The sequence below is a fragment of the Elaeis guineensis genome, chromosome 2 (genome assembly GCF_000442705.2).
Source record: "Elaeis guineensis isolate ETL-2024a chromosome 2, EG11, whole genome shotgun sequence".
Taxonomy (NCBI): Eukaryota; Viridiplantae; Streptophyta; class Magnoliopsida; order Arecales; family Arecaceae; genus Elaeis; species Elaeis guineensis.
This window is the reverse complement of record NC_025994.2, coordinates 98,088,956-98,101,559: the sequence shown is the minus strand read 5'-3', so window position 1 is coordinate 98,101,559 and position 12,604 is coordinate 98,088,956.

Here is a 12,604-nt window from a genome sequence, read left to right as displayed (position 1 = left end):
TCAACCCCCGGAAGGGTCTTTCCTTCATCACTGGCCTTCCATCCTCCATTCACGGGTAGAAGAACCAGTTTTTCTTTGCTTCCTCTTCTTCTCCTTGGGGCTTCCCTTCTCACTGGGGCGTGCCTAGAATCGAGGCAAACGAGAACAGCCGAGTGGAGGTGGACGACCGGGAGGACTTCCACCGACAAAGACATGTCGGTCCCGAAGCAGAGGGAGCTTGTTACCGGAACAAGCCCTCTATGATGCTGGCATGAGCCTGGTCTCCCCGTTTAGGTATCGCCCGATCCATCGGTTGTCTTTTTATTTGGCATTCGTTCTCGTGCATATACTGATTCTTTTGTTGGCATCGCAGGGACGCCGCCGAGGATGAGGCCGACTGATGCTGAAATTAGACAATATGCGGCGAGGAAGAGGCCGGCGTCGGGGGCCGGACCTTCACGGCCGCCGAAGAAATCCTCCACAGCGGCGCCGACCATCGCAGCATCGGCGACCGATCAATCGGAGCCGGTGATTGCACTCTCGGCTTCGACGGTGCAATCGAAGGAGCGGCCGGCGGAGGTAGCGGCTGAAGGAACGTCGGCGGCTTCATCGACGGGAGTAGCGTCGGATGCCGTTCGGGAACCTGAACGTTATCCGTCGGCGTCTGCAGCGGCAACGGGGGTGCTGCGTCAAGCTCGAGCATCCCCTCCTTACCCGATCCACTGGCTGGGGCGGCCAATCGGGAGAAAGCCCCGATGGACCCCGCTGACGACACAAGGTCGGGGAGTCGCTCCGCGCCACCTGGCGCTCAGGTCCCGAAGGAGCGTCGGCGCTGGCCGACCACAACTTGGCCAGGAGACTGTGCCAGGGGATCCTTCTCCCAGCCGACGTGGAGGTGCTGAAATCTCGGCAAGTGACCGAGATGCTATCTTCGTTCTACCCGACCATGGTCGGGGTAAGTTTCACTTCATCTCCTTCCTTCTTAGTGTTTTCATTACTTCGCTTTCCTAACGTAGCGCCACGTTTGCAGCTAATCTATACCATGTCCAAACTTGAGGTCGGGTACCGGAGGTTTGGGAACGTCCGGGCGGTCTGGAAGGATAGGGCGGCGACCGTCGAAGCTGACAGGCGATGCTGGTCGAACACCTGAAGCAGTCGACCGACTGGGAGGCGAAGCTGGTGGACGAGGTCTCTCGTCTCGGGTCCGAGCTCAAGTCGGCCCGAAAGGAGGCCAAGCGCAAGGGTCGGACTGCGCATCGTCTGCGGTGCGAATGGGACGGCGTCGCTGCCGAGCTCGAGGCCGAACGCGAGCAGCTCCAGGTCAGCCTGGAGAATCTCGCCAAGGCTGAGGAGGACTTGTCGATTGCCCAGGCCGATGCCGACATAGCGAAGGCAGAGGTGGAGTCGGCGAAGGACTCTCTCGATCGGGTGGAAGCGGAAGCGAGGTCGGCGAAGGAGTCAGTGAGTCGGGCGGTGGATGACTTCCGTGGCTCCGACAGGTATCGAGAGGAGCTGCTGGAGTCCGACTTTGCGTCGTACCGGGTGGGGTACGAAGATGGTCGGGATGCAGTCCAAGCTCTGTACCCGAAGCTGGACCTCAGTGGTATCATTCCATCGGGGGTCGAGGACCAAGCCACAGAAGAGATGGCCGACCCGTCGTCGGGGGGCGTCGTTGTGGTGGGAGAGGCCATCCCAGAATGGATTGCCGAAGGAAAGACGGCCCTGACTCCTGACCAGTCTCCGACCCATGATCCAGCACCGACCGTCGTTCCAGCACCGACCGACGATCCTGCCACGACCGTCGACCCAGTGCCGATCATGGTGGATACACCGGTCATCCCTGAGCTTCCATCAGTTGAAGATATTGACTCCGAAGGATGATCGCGGCCTTATCTTCCTGTGTTGTTTTTGTTTTTCTTTGCGCACTTGTAACCGGGCTTCGACCCGATTTTGTAGTCAAATGAACTTAAGAAATTTCTGTTTTCCTTTTCGATTTCCTTTTCTTGCCTGTCGGGATGTACTTGTAATCGTGGGATCATAAGGTCGGAGAGCCGCAGTCTTGGCGTGCCGCATTAGGACACCCAACGTCATCCCGAGTCGTTAGTCGAGATAGTCGGTGGTGCGGTATAGGGTAAGCAAGACGAACCCCGACCACTGATCGCTCGTCTTAAGACCTGGACTGAACGTCCGAATGCCAGAGTCGAACGTACGTCATCCTGGCATGAGTCGGGGGTCGACCGACTTCCAGGCACGAGTCCGCTGAGTCGGCCGTGCCGGCGGAGTCGAAGGTTGTTCGTGGGGAAGAAAGTCGACCGACTTTCGGGTGTACCCCGATGACCCTAATGTCGTCCGATGCGATCGATCGGACTGCGTCTGGTACATTATCGTACATAGTCGACATGTCTGGTCGGGAAAGCGATGGCAAGTCGAGTTCTCCTTACCCAGACTTAGGTCGGGCACTTGTGTAGCACCGTGTGATAAACGGTGGTAAGTCGAATACCCTTCGACCGGCCTCGATCCGGTCGGTAAGTCGCAACGCGGCGTTGGTTGCATTGGCGCTTTTGCCTTTCCCGACCGGAGCGGGGTCGGCGAGTCGGCCGATCGTTCTGCTCGAACGTTCTAGCCGAATGTTTTAGATGTAGAAGGAGTGTAACTCCCATTTTTGCAGGTGCGTCGGTCCTTTAAGCATTTGACGCATCGTTGGTGGTCAGTCCGACGACCCGCAGTAGAACGTTAAGTCCGTATTGGGATGTCGGAGGCTCGCATTCCTTGGTGAGCGTCGAACCACAGTCGAAGGGTCGAAATTCCAGACTCCGAAGTTTAAACTGAGTTCACATTCCAAATGGGGGAGGTACAGAGTTCACTGATAGTACAACCTCAGATTGTCGGCGTTCCAGGTCCGGGGAATGGGTTTTCCTTCTAGGGTTTCCAGTCGGTAAGCTCTCGGTCCGTTGGTGTCGGCTACCTTGTAGGGTCCCTCCCAGTTCGGGGATAATTTTTTCTGATCCAAGGGTTTTGAGACCTCCGCCTTTCTCAAGACCAGGTCTCCAGGTCGGAAGAGCTTCGGCTTTACCTTGGCGTTGTAATATCGAGCTACCTTTTGTCGGTAAGAAGCCATACGAAGTTGTGCTTCGCGTCGGAGCTCGGGTAAGAGGTCCAAGTCGGCTCTCCGACACTCAGAGTTGTCCGGCTCACGATACTGCTCGACCCTGGTTGATGGCAACCCAATCTCTAGTGGGATTATGGCTTCCGTTCCATAGGCCAAGCCGAATGGTGATTCTCCGGTCGGGACACGGGGTGTCGTCCGGTACGCCCATAGGACGGAGTTCAGCTCTTCGATCCAGAGGCCCTTGGCTTCATTTAGTCGGGTTTTGAGCTCGTGCAGTATGGTCCGGTTGGTCACCTTGACCTCACCGTTGGACTGTGGATGCTCGACCGAGGTTAGTCGGTGCATGATTTGAAATCTTGCGCAGAAGTCTCTGAAGTCCTGGTTGTCAAACTGTCGCCCATTGTCGGTAATGATGGTGTTTGGTAGTTCGAACCGAAAAATGATAGACTTCTGTATGAAGTCTTCCATCTTTCGCTCAGTGATTTGTGCTAAGGGTTCAGCTTCCACCCATTTAGTAAAGTAGTCAATCGCGACGACGATGAATTTCTGTTGACCGGATGCCAGAGAAAAATATCCGAGTATGTCGATTCCCCACTGGGCGAAGGGCCACGGGGCGATGACCGGAGCAAGCTGGCTGGCGGGTCGGTGTTGTATGTTGGTATACTTCTGACATGGTTCGCACCTCCGAATCAATTCAGCAGCGTCCTTCTTCATAGTGGGCCAGTAGTAGCCCTGTCGCAGGACTTTGTAAGCCAAGGACTTGCCCCCCAAGTGATCGCCACAGATCCCTTCATGTACTTCTCTGAGGGCATAGTCCGCGTCGGTCGGCCCCAGGCACTTTAGCAAGGGAAAGGAGAATGACCTTTTATACAGTCGGCCGTTGATCATTACGTACTGGGAAGCCGCCCACCGGAGTCGTTTGGCCTCCGCAGGGTCTTCGAGGGTAGATCCGTCGGTCAGGTACTGAGCGATCGGGTCCATCCAGCTCGGCTCCGTCGCTAATTGCAGTACTTCCTCGACCTCGTCGATGCTCGGCCGCTCAAGACTTTCCATGAAGGTCCGGCCCAAGGCACCGTAGTCGGATGTCGCGAGCCTGGAGAGCGCGTCGGCCCGAGGATTTTTCGCCCTGAGGATGTGGGAGATCTCGAAGTACTCGAAGGGCGCCACGAGATCTTTCACTTTTTGGTGGTATTTGGCCATGATCGGATCCCGTGTTTCGAACTCTCCTTTGATCTGCCCAACGATCAGTTGAGAGTCGGAGAAGACTTTGAGTCGGTCAACCCCGAGCTCTAGTGCTAATTTCAAGCCCGCGACGAGCGCCTCATACTCGGCCTGATTGTTGGAGGCCTTGAAATTGAATCGGAGGGCGTGCTCAGTAACCACCCCCTCTGAGTTGGTGAGCAGGAAACCGGCCCCACTTCCTTGAGCGTTGGAAGCTCCGTCGATGTGCAACACCCAGGCCGAATCGGGGTCACAGTCGGAGGTCCCGACCTCCACGGGGCTGCCCTGCCCCGACAGTAGGTCTGACGTCGGGCATTCGGCGATGAAGTCGGCCAGAACCTGAGCTTTGAGGGCAGATCGTGGCCGATATTGGATGTCAAATTCGCTCAGTCTCACAGCCCATTTCGCCAGCCGTCCTGATGTGTCAGGGCGGTGCAAGATGGCTCTCAGGGGCTGGTCGGTGAGGACCACGATGGCGTGTGCCTGAAAGTACGGACGGAGTCGCTGTGCCGAAATGACTAGAGCGAAAATTATTTTCTCTACTTTCGAGTACCGAGTCTCAGCTTCGTGGAGCACCTTGCTGACATAATATATCGGTTGGTGAACCCGGTTCTCGTTCTCTCGGACGAGCACCGAACTAACCGCCTCTGGAGACGTAGCCAAGTAAAGGTACAGGACCTCCCCGACCTTCAGTCTTACGAGGAGTGGCAGAGAGGCCAGGTACTTCTTCAGTTCCTCGAAGGTTTGTCGGCACTCGTTCGGCCAAGAGAACTGCTTGGCTTGTCGCAAGGTTTTGAAGAACGGGAGGCATCTCTCAGCTGACCGAGAAATGAATCGGCTGAGCGTGATGATTCTTCCGTTGAGTTGCTGCACCTCCTTCTTGGTGTCTGGATGTCGCATATCGACAATGGCCCTGATCTTCTCGGGGTTAGCCTCGATTCCCCATTGCGAGATGAGGAATCCTAGGAACTTCCCCGAGGTCACTCCGAAGGCGCACTTGGCTGGGTTCAGCTTCATCCGGTGCCGTCGTAGAGTGCGGAAGGTTTCTTCGAGATCCCGGACATGATCCGAAATTTGCATACTCTTTACCAGCATGTCATCGACATACACTTCCATGTTGCGCCCGATCTGATCTTTAAAGACCTTGTTGACCAGTCGTTGGTAGGTGGCGCCAGCATTTTTCAGTCCGAACGGCATTACTCTATAGCAGTAGAAGCCCTTGGCGGTCATGAAGGCGGTGTGTTCCTCATCTTCGAGCATCATCCGGATTTGGTTGTACCCTGTGAAGGCATCCATGAAGTTGAGCAGTCGATAGTCGGACGTCGCATCTACTAGCTGGTCGATCTTCGGGAGTGGGAAGCTATCCTTCGGACAGGCCCGATTCAAGTCGGTGTAGTCGATGCAGATCCTCCACTTTCCGCTGACTTTTTTCACCATTACGATGTTGGCGAGCCAATCGGGATAAGTGGTCTCCCTGATGAAGCCTGCCTCGAGTAGCTTATCCACCTCCTCGTCGATGGCCTTCTGTCTTTCTGGAGCGAAAGATCTTTTCTTCTGCCTTACCAGCCTCATTGCTGGGTCGATGTTGAGTCGGTGGGTCATCGTCTCTGGGAGAATTCCCGGCATATCCGTCGCCGACCAAGCGAATACGTCAGTATTTGCCCTCAGTAGCTCTGCCAAGTGCCGTCGCTCGGGGTCGGGTAACTGAGACCCGACCCACACTTTTTGGTCGAGGTTTTCCGCTATCGCGATGGGAACGAGCTGATCGACCGGCTCGCCCTGCTCTTCTTCCTCCCGTTGGTCCAGCTTATCGACCGTCAGGGGGCCCTTCGATTCGTCGCTTTGAGCGAAGATCTGAAAGCATCAACAGGTGAGGTGTTGATCTCCGCGCATCTCCCCGATGCCGTTTTTGGTCGGAAACCGAACCAGGAGATGATACGTCAAAACTATTGCCTTGAGGGCGTTCAGTCCGGGTCTTTCGAGTATGACGCTGTAGGCCGAGGGCACCTGGACGATCGCGAAAGTCAGGAGGATCGTGCTTTGTCGTGGTTCAGTTCCAGCCGTCACGGGCAGGGTGACCTCTCCTTCCACCGCGACAGCGTCTCCAGCGAAACCTATCAGGGGTGTAGAGACTCTTTTGAGTCGGTCAGCCGACAGTCGCATCCGTGAGAAGGTTGAGTAAAACAGAACGTTCGTTGAACTCTCATTATCTACAAAAATTCTTTTTACATCATAATTGGCTATTGTTACTGAGACAATAACAACATCATCATGGGGGATTTGGATGCCCCGAGCATCTTCTTCCGTAAAAGCAATTACATCGTCCGAGCATGGCTTCTTCATTGGCTCCCCCCCAGCAGACGTCCCCGGGCCCAACCATTTGGAAATCATATTGATGACCCCGGCTGTTGGTCGGTTATCGGTCGCCTCTTCAGTCGGCTGGGGTCGTCGGTCGGCAACTGGTCGAGCCGGCGGGTTCCTCCGAAATTTATCGAGATACCTCCGACGGATGAGGGCTTTGATCTCATCCTTAAGCTGGATGCATTGCTCGGTATTGTGGCCGTGGCTCCGGTGGAATTGGCAGTATTTCCGTCGGTCGAGGCCCTTTGCCTTCAAAGGCGGAGGCCGTCGCAGGTACTCTTCCCCTTCGATCTCCATCAAAATCTGCGCACGAGGAGCAGAGAGGGGAGTGTAGAAATCATACCTAGAACATGTCGGCCTCGGGCTCCGACGTCGGGGCGACCTCTGGTCCCGTCGTTGGGGTGATACCCGACCGTCGGTCGGGGGCTTGCCAGGCACAGCAGGGTCCCGACCCTTCCTCCACTTCTCCTTCGGGCCCTTGGGCTCAGCCAGGCGTCGGTCGGAAGCTCCCTCGTCCGTGTGCATGTACTTGTACGCGTGCTCCAGCAACTCAGCGTACGTTCGGGGGATGATTTTGTCCAGGGAGTAGGTGAACCGGGATGCCCTCAGCCCGCGCTTCATGGTCGAGACGGCCATGTCCTCATTGAGGTCCCAAACCTCGAGCGTGGCCACGTTGAATCGCGCCACGAAGTGTCGGAGCGTCTCATTTTTTTCTTGTTTAAGAGAGAAAAGGCTGTCCGATGTTCGGAGCGGCTTTCGGCTGGTGCTGAAGTGGGCCATGAAGGAGTGCTCAAGCTGCTCGAAGGAGTGGATACTTCCCGATCGAAGATCGGAGTACCAGGTCCTGGCAGCTTTGCGTAGCGTGGCGGGGAAGCCGATGCAAAGGAGAGCGTCGGTTGCCCCTTGGATCGTCATGAGAGCTTTGTAGCTCTGCAGATGGTCGATGGGGTCGGTGGAGCTGTCGTAAGGCTCCACGTGCGGCATCTTGAACCGACTGGGGATCGATTCGTCAAGGACAAGTCGGGAGAGAGGTTGGACGGTCTGGAAGTCAACGTCGTTCGAGGACTTCTGTCCGTCCACCTGCAACTGGGCAAGCCAACGATCGATCTCGTCGAACCTGCGTTCGTAGTCGTCGATCCGTCGGTACTGGGAGACCCCAGGGGTGGAGTCTCCGGAAGAGTCCGAGGGCGATGCGGACGGCGCTCGCAGTCGCTCCTCCTTCCTCGCCCGTTTCAGCCGGGAAGGGGAGGGCCGTCGAGACCGACGGGCGTCCCGCCGTGGGCGCTCCTCCTCCTTCCGGTGGGAGCGGGGCGACAGGGGCTCCGGAGAAGGCGACGACGATCGGTGCGGACGTCGGCGGCTGCTCCTGGAGGGTATCGGATGCGCCGTCGGCTGCTCGCCTGGTGAAGGCGGCAGCCGGATCGGTTGTTGCTGAAGGCTTTTTATCGCGTCTGTTAGCACGGTCATCTGCCGAACTATTGCCGCGATCTGTACTTCCGCGGTCACTGCGGGACGCGGAGAGCTGGGCTCCACCCTAGCCATAAAGGGTGGAGGGGAGGCCTCCTCCCGGCAGGAAGAGCGCCTCGCCGATTCAGTGACCCTCGATCGTTGAGCTCTTGTCTTTATCATCTCGAATTTTGTGGGGATACCGTCCCTCCTACCTGGCGCGCCAATCTGTTACGGTCAATCTCCTCGTCGCCTGGTCGTCGGGAACAGGCGCCTGCAAAAGAAAGTCCATGCTGATCGGAGGCAGCTCCTTCGGAGACCCTCCGACGGTCAAGTCAGAGAGGAGACTAGGCAACAGTGAAAAGGAGACAAGGAGCTCTACGGGGAGAGAGAGAGAGAGAGCAAGCCCGAGCATTTTTTTCGGAGGAGCCCCCCTTAGCACTGTTGCCTTCCCCGATTTATAGTTGGAGGTGGTATGGCCTCACCGTCGGTGACGTAGACAACTGGAGAGTTGTCAAATCACCGAAAGTTGTCATGCCGTTGACAAAGTTGACAGGTCCTAGGAATTAATTCTCGTCCTTAGCAGGACAGCACCCCAGGTTTCCTGGCAGGGTAATGCCCCCTGACATTCGTGCGGCGTTTACTTGATGGGACTGCAGCCCACGCTGCTCATCCGGCGTCTAGGAAGGCCTATAGAGGTGGGACGACAGCCATCCAAACTGATAGTGAGTCGTCGGCGTCCCATCCGATGGGAAGTCGTCGGCGTCCCATCCGATGGAAAGTCGTTGGCGTTGCAACCGATGGGAAGTCGGTGATGGGGGGTCGGCCCTCAGGCGATCGGAGGCGACGTGGGGCCGCTAGGCCGATCCGTCCCGGTCGGGGCGCAATCGGTAGTCGCTGTTGGTGTCGCCCGCGGTCGGTCGGGAGGAGTCGGTCGGGTGGAGTCGGTCGGACAGAGTCGGTCGGCCAGATGGAGTCGGTCGGGTGGAGTCGGTCGGGTGGAGTCGGTCGGGCGGAGTCGGTCGGTATATCCCAACAGAAAGTATATTATTTTTTTTTTGGTCAAAAGTTTAGAGAATTTTTTTTTTTAATTGAAAGTAAAAAGAAAATTATAATCTTTTTTATTATTATATTCTTTAAAAGATTTTAAGAAATCTCAGAAAAAATTTTGCTTTATAAATTTTTCTATCTTTCCTTGTACTTTTATTAATTTTTTCGTCCACAGGAGTCTTGATCAACGGAAGGCTTCAAGATAGAAAACTTGAAATAAATCATAAAATTAAAATATAATATTAAATTTATTTTTTATTATTAAATGAGTAAGATGAGAATTATAAAAAATTTACTAACTCTCAATTCTTTTCTCTACAAATCCGTTTGATTGGAAGGAAAAAAAAATTACAGATTTGAGGGAACTTGCATTCTCTCTGTTTCTCTTCTTTTCTCTCTTTATTTTTTATAAACAAAAATTCAACTAAAAAAAAATATTAACTTTCTCTTCCATTCTTTTCTCTTTCTGTTCTTACCTTCCAACCAAAGTGTAAAGATCTTCTAAATGCAAGACTCTTCTTGCAGACACTTCTTGCCTTATGCAAGGGGGTCATTTATTGGTGGTCCATATTGACCGCAAATGATGTAAAAAAAAATAAAAAATTAATTATGCAGATTATACTATGACAACCAATAATATTCAAGTTCACTAAATTTATTATATTGATATTTATTAGTTTCAGTCACAGTCATAATTTACTCTTCTAAGCAATAATCTAACAACTTTACAAGGTCCTTGTGCTGGAGCTTGGCAGCCAAACCAACCTCATTTCCTAGCTGTTCTAGCCCCAGCCTTGAGCTTGATGAGACCTCCTCTTCACAGCTATCACTTGTCCATCTAGTAGTATTCACTTTATTGCATTTTAACAACACAATTAAGAAGTTATTATTTTGGTCAAGCTGAATTTTGATATTTGCATCATTCTGAAGGTTAAAATGTCAATCTTTGAGAACTTGTTTGCATCAGAGAATTTATTTGTCACAGCTCTTTGGGTTTCCAAATCAATACTAGAGACTCTGCACCTCTAATCTCCTTTCCATCTCCATCATCTGCTAATGTTTAAGATACATATAGTCAAATTCTGCATTCAATTGATGCAACGCAAGTGTTAAGAAAATCAAATAATTCTTTAAACACATACATAGTGATTTTCTATCTAGTTTCCTTCGTCGTTAGTAAACGCAGATGGCAGGGAGTTGCAACCCCACCACAGCTACAGTCATCATAGTAACAACAACTATTTCGATTGTGTTACTAGTATTTTGTGAATCAAAATGAGAGCAAACCAGTTAAAATCATGTTTCGAGACTGAAAAAAATAAATGAAGAGCCTAAAAGACAAATCATCATGCATATCAACACACATTTGTAATGTTCAATTAGTCTAACCCAACAGTTCTTGGAAGAGCAAATATTTCTGCTTTGGCGGCAGGCTAGTGTTGATCAACTCAGTTATCATCTCGCTTCCACTCTGCCACATTTCTCTCTTCAAGCCTTAAAGTATCAGAAAAATTGACAAGTTCAGAAGGTTGTTTCCGTGGGGCAGCATATAGACCACAAGTGGACTCTCATGCCAAGTTAACCGGGCTAGCACCTGCCTACAAAAGGAATTAGAGGGAGGTCTCTGGATCAAAGACAGCAATCAGATGAATACTGGCGAAATGGGGTTGGTGATACATCACTAATGACTCAGGCACTTGGAGGAGGCAAGTTGAACTTGCTTATCATACGAAGGTGAAACTGTCGAGATGTTGGAAGCCACCTCGAAGATGCTTTAACCTTTGGAAAGATGTAATCAAATGTCTACCAGCCATATGAAACAGAACCTTTTTCAAGATCGGGAATGGCAAAGTAAACTTATTTTGGAAAGGTGGTTGCGTGATGCGTCCTTGAAGCTCATCTTTCTACTTGTCCATGCTCGCAGCTCGAAGAAAAATGGCACCATGGCTAATTTTTTCAACTGCAACGCGTGGTCATGGAAATTCAGATCTATCTCTCGCACAGCTAGCCAACTTCAGCAACAGGTGAACCTTTTGAGGTCTTTGCTTGCGTCAATTAACCTAAACAATGAGGATGATAGGATTGAATGGCAACTAGGCAGCAAGGGGACATTCTCGATTGCATCTTTTTATCGTTTTATCAATTCATGAGGTGTGAGGTGCAAATTTGCAGTTTCACCATGGAGTATCAAAGCTCCACTCAAGGCGAAGCGCTTTCTTTGGCTATGCTGGAAAAGCAAGATCAATACCCATTACACCATTGGGGAAAAAAAAAGAGGCAGAAATTTGGGAGGCTGTGTAATGTGCCAAAACCCAGTTAAGAAGGTGGACCATTTGTTCTCAGATTGTCCTTTCTTCCTAACCATTTGGAGAGCTATCTGTAATGTGTGCGGGGTTCTACAATCTCACTCTTCTTGGAATGGATAAATAGAAACTTCTCTAAAGCTGCTCGGCCAGTAATTCTAATGCTTACTGGTGCCATCACCTGGAGCTGCTGGAAAGAAAGGAACGCCAGAGTCCTCCTTGGCAAGCATGCATCAATTTGTTCTGTGGCATATGAAGGTATCAACCTCTTCAACCTTTGGTCTGACTTGTGTGAACGGAGCTCACTTGTGGATCATGGAAAGATCTGGTACAAAGTCAGAACAGTGCCGGCTCGTCTTCATAACCTCTGTACTCGAGCTATGTTTGGATTACTGGTATGGCCTCATTCGGTCACTTTGCGAGCTGGACTCTGCAGTTGTTAAGCACTGGAATCAGCAACCAGTTCTGTCTCCCCTTCAAGTGTGGTTTTGTTGTGTGACCTCTCTGTGATACCTGAACTTCAAGTTCTGGGAGCGGTAGATCATTTTTTGTTGGCCTCATAGAAGTTCCTGTAATTTTTCTATATTCTGCTACCTGATACTTCTCTTTGTGTGCTCTCTCCTCTTGTTCTCTATCAATATTCGCATCTATCAATAAAAGCTGGGGGCTTTCAGTCTCCCATTTTCATCGGAAAAAAAAGGTTTCCCAAAGCTGTATTACGGGTTCGATTTGTTTTCTTTTTTTTTTTTTTTTTTTTTTTTTTTGAGTGGATTCGACAATAATTTTGGGCAAAAAAAAATGATAGATCTTTTTTCATTACAGCATCCATTGGATTGCATCTGTACAGACCTCAAAGCAATCCAAATCCCTCGTCCATCCATTTGCATATATCTCCAAGCAACCGTTGCACCTTCCAATGATGGACCCGTCCCAACAAAGGTGGTTTTTTTTTTTTTTTTTTTTAACGCTAAATAAGGATGGCACGGCAAGTTTTGGCAAAGTAAAACCGTGTGCCTGAGATGCAAGCAGCCGGAAAACTTTTTCAAAGTATCATATATATATATATATATATATATATATATATATATATATATATATATATATATATATATTCTGTAGAGTTGATGAGGAATAT